We start from the raw sequence: 4,935 nt of genomic DNA on the forward strand, positions 1-4,935 counted from the left end.
CCTGAGGGATCTCCTCCCAGAACTGGACTAAAGCATCCGCCAACTCCTGGACAGTCTGTGGTGCAACGTGGCGTTGGTGGATGGAGCGAGACATGATGTCCCAGATGTGCTCAATTGGATTCAGGTCTGGGGAACGGGCGGGCCAGTCCATAGCATCAATGCCTTCCTCTTGCAGGAACTGCTGACACACTCCAGCCACATGAGGTCTAGCATTGTCTTGCATTAGGAGGAACCCAGTGCCAACCGCACCAGCATATGGTCTCACAAGGGGTCTGAGGATCTCATCTCGGTACCTAATGGCAGTCAGGCTACCTCTGGCGAGCACATGGAGGGCTGTGTGGCCCCCCAAAGAAATGCCACCCCACACCATGACTGACCCACCGCCAAACCGGTCATGCTGGAGGATGTTGCAGGCAGCAGAACGTTCTCCACGGCATCTCCAGACTCTATCACGTCTATAACGTGCTCAGCGTGAACCTGCTTTCATCTGTGAAGAGCACAGGGCGCCAGTGGCAAATTTGCCAATCTTGGTGTTCTCTGGCAAATGCCAAACGTCCTGCACGGTGTTGGGCTGTAAGCACAACCCCCACCTGTGGACGTCGGGCCCTCATACCACCCTCATGGAGTCTGTTTCTGACAGTTTGAGCAGACACATGCACATTTGTGGCCTGCTGGAGGTCATTTTGCAGGGCTCTGGCAGTGCTCCTCCTGCTCCTCCTTGCACAAAGGCGGAGGTAGCGGTCCTGCTGCTGGGTTGTTGCCCTCTTACGGCCTCCTCCACGTCTCCTGATGTACTGGCCTGTCTCCATGCTCTGGACACTACGCTGACAGACACAGCAAACCTTCTTGCCACAGCTCACATTGATGTGCCATCCTGGATGAGCTGCACTACCTGAGCCACTTGTGTGGGTTGTAGACTCCATCTCATGCTACCACTAGTGTGAAAGCACCACCAGCATTCAAAAGTGACCAAAACATCAGCCAGGAAGCATAGGAACTGAGAAGTGGTCTGTGGTCCCCACCTGCAGAACCACTCCTTTATTGGGGGTGTCTTGCTAATTGCCTATAATTTCCACCTGTTGTCTATTCCATTTGCACAACAGCATGTGAAATGTATTGTCAATCAGTGCTGCTTCCTAAGTGGACAGTTTGATTTCACAAAAGTGTGATTGACTTGGAGTTACATTGTGTTGTTTAAGTGTTCCCTTTATTTTTTTGAGAAGTGTACTTTTTTGCCCCACTGTTTGTGTGTATTTCTGATACTCACTCCCATTAATAATTATATTATATTATATTATATTATTATAATTATAGTATGACCATACTAAGTGGATTGTACAACCCAGAATGAAGGGTTTGAAATGAAGTGTCTGATTGTTTTTGTGTTTTTTTCCATTACTTTATTAATAGGAGTATATCATTTTTTGATATAGAAGCTAAAATCTAAATGCATTAAAATGTTATGATTATTATCACACGTGAAAGAGGATGGAATGGAATGGGAATTTTCATCTTTGTGCTTTTCTGATAAATTCTTGTTAATCTAACTTCATTGTCCAACTTACAGTAGCTATTACAGTGAAAGAATACCGTGCTATTGTTTGAGGAGAGTGCACAATTTTGAACATGAAAAGTTATTCATAAACAAATTAGGCACATTTGGGCAGTCTTGATACAACATTTTGAAATGCAATGGTTCATTGGATCAATCTAAATCTTTGCACATACAATGCTGCCATCTAGTGGCCAAAATCTAAATTGCACCTGGGCTGGAACAAAACATTATGGCCTTTCTCTTGCATTTCAAAGATGATGGTACAAAAAAATACAAAAGAACGGTTGTTTTTTCTTTATATTACCTTTTACCAGATCTATTTTGTTATATTCTCCTACATTCCTATCACATTTCCACAAACTTCAAAGTGTTTCCCTTCAAATGGTACCAAGAATATGCATATCCTTGCTTCAGGGTCTGAGCTACAGGCAGTTAAATTTGGGTATGTGATTTTAGGCGAAAATTGAAAAAAAGGGACGGATCCTTCTTATCAACACTATCAACAAGGCAGGTCCTACAGGCCCTGGTGTTGTCTCACCTGGACTACTGTTCATGCTCACATAAATTACCTTGAATTCCTGACTGTGTTTCAAACACACCAAGATAGGACACGACAACACCTTTTCCCCCGCAGGAGACTGAAGTACGGCCCAGTACATCACTGGGGCCAAGATTCTTGCCATCCAGGACTAGGCGGTGTCAGAGGAAAGCCCAAAAAATTGTCAAAGACTCCAGTCACCCAAGGCATAGACTGTTTTCTCTGCTACCGCACGGCAAGCGGTACCGGAGGGCCAAGTCTAGAACCAAGAGGCTCCCATAACAGCTTCTATCCCCCAAGCCTTAAGACGGCTGAACAATTAATCAAATGGCCACCAGACTATTTACATTGACACCCCCACCCATTTGTTTTTATACTGCTGCTACTCACTGTTTATGATCTATGCAGAGTCACTTTATCCCTACCTACATGTACAAATTACCTCGACTAACCTGTACCCCCGCACATTGACTTGGTACCGGTACCCTCTGTATATACTCGTTATTGTTATTTTATTGTGTTACTTTCGTTTATTTGGTAAATATCTTCTTAATTCTTTCTTGAACTGCATTGTTGGTTAAGGGCTTGTAAGTAATCATTTCAAGGTAAGGTCTTCAACCAGTTATATTCGGCTCATGTGACAAATAGTTTGATTTGATTTGATTTGCTTCCTTTGTAAATGGTGTCTGAGTGTTGGAGAAGCCCCTGGCAATCCGTAAATAACTAAAAACTAGAATATGGTGCTGTCTGGTTTGCTTAATATAAGGAATTTGAAACTATTTATACTTTTACTTAAAAAATATATTTTGGCAATAAAATTTACTTTTGATACTTAAGTATATTTTAAACCAAATACTTTTAGACTTTTACTCAAGTAGAATTTTACTGGGTGACTTTCACTTTTATTTGAGTCATTTTCTATTAAGATATCATTACTTTTACTCAAGTATGACAATTGGGTACTTTATCCACCCCTGCTTTCTTCTACCTTCTGAAAATACCTAATATTTTGTGACAGCTGGTGCATCCTCTCCTTCAGTGTCAAGTAAGCATGTAACTGCATTGACAGTCATTGATCTGCAAGTCATTTTTCATGCCGAACAATCCCAGGCAATATCAGTAGCCTAGTGAAACTCTGTACACAGTGCTGCGACGGATGCTGACCAACCAGAGGCAAGCCTATTCCTGATCCTGATCACCTTCAGCATTCAAAATGCTTGTACAAATGGCTTGCGCATAATTAGGCTTCATTAGTAGTGACAACCAATGTAACTTGCTATGTTATTGTTATCAAATCAGCTGTTGAAAATGCTTTTTTACCAGAATATAACATTTACATTTACATTTAAGTCATTTAGCAGACGCTCTTATCCAGAGCGACTTACAAATTGGTGCTTTCACCTTATGACATCCAGTGGAACAGCCACTTTACAATAGTGCATCTAAATCTTTTAAGGGGGGGGGGGGTGAGAAGGATTACTTTATCCTATCCTAGGTATAAGTAGCGTAAGCTACCGGTTCGGAGGCACAACTCTCGCCTGGTTACCTGCTGATCAAGGCCTACATACAGTATAGATTCCCCATCAGCAGTAGTTTTGATAGTTCTGCTATAAAAAAAATCGGAATACTTTTTAGATATACAGGGTAATGTCGATAATTTCATAACGAGGACATCAATCATTTTGTAAGTGGGTGATGGGGATTTCAGATCAAAGGGACAAAAAGCATAAATTGCCTCCACTATGGTTCAGTTCAGGTGCCTACTGGGGTTGTGCTCAATTCAGAATTTTGGAATTAAATTCCATTCAACTCATGAGTTAAAATTCAAATTGAATTGGCCACACAGGATGTAGAATTTGAGTTTGAGTGACAGGAAGTTGAATTTAATAAAAATAAATTCCACTCAGTCATAGAATCTGTCAAGTCACACTTCCAGATAGATAATAATATATACCCTTTCTCTGGAAACAATGCTCATATACTCTTTTAACCTTAGTGCTTAGAATAGCCCATTACATTTCAACCAACCATTTAATTTGTTTGGCCTCTTTGTGAAAGCTTCAGGGTCAACTTGAGGGTTAAACTAATTCTGGGAAATGTAGCATATTGAACAAAATTGAAGTGATTCATGAAATATAATAACTTAGAATATTTGCATACAGGGTTAGTTTTCCCCGATCATTCATTTTAAGGGTTAGTCTTGAAAATCAATTGTTTCAAAAATATTAATGTACAAGATCTTTATGTACAAGATGTATATTTGTAGACTACACCTAATATAGAATAGTAGAAGCATTTGAATTTCATTGAATTTCACTGAATTCAATTATATTTTTCTTTAAAAAAAATTGAATTGCAAATCTGTATCCTGTTTACTACTTCAATACAAACAATTAAATAGGAATTTAGGAGGTTTTCTCAATTCAGTTCTGAATTTAGCACAACTCTGGTGCCTACATACACTATAGAAGTACCCGTCATTTATATATGTACACTCAGTTTACAAAACGTTAAGAATACCTTTCTAATTTTGAGTTGCATCAAAACGTTAAGAATACCTTTCTAATTTTGAGTTGCATCAAAACGTTAAGAATACCTTTCTAATTTTGAGTTGCATCAAAACGTTAAGAATACCTTTCTAATTTTGAGTTGCATCAAAACGTTAAGAATACCTTTCTAATTTTGAGTTGCATCAACATCTGCAACCTTGTCTATGTTTTACCTTGAAGGACCCTTCAATGGTATAAGTGCAGGACTATAGCAGAGAGAAAGACAGAGTCACCCTTACTCAAAACATACCTTTCAAATAATCATTCAACTTTCAGAAAGGAGTAGACATGAC

The sequence above is a fragment of the Oncorhynchus nerka genome, linkage group LG23 (assembly GCF_034236695.1).
Source record: "Oncorhynchus nerka isolate Pitt River linkage group LG23, Oner_Uvic_2.0, whole genome shotgun sequence".
In the NCBI taxonomy this organism is placed as follows: Eukaryota; Metazoa; Chordata; class Actinopteri; order Salmoniformes; family Salmonidae; genus Oncorhynchus; species Oncorhynchus nerka.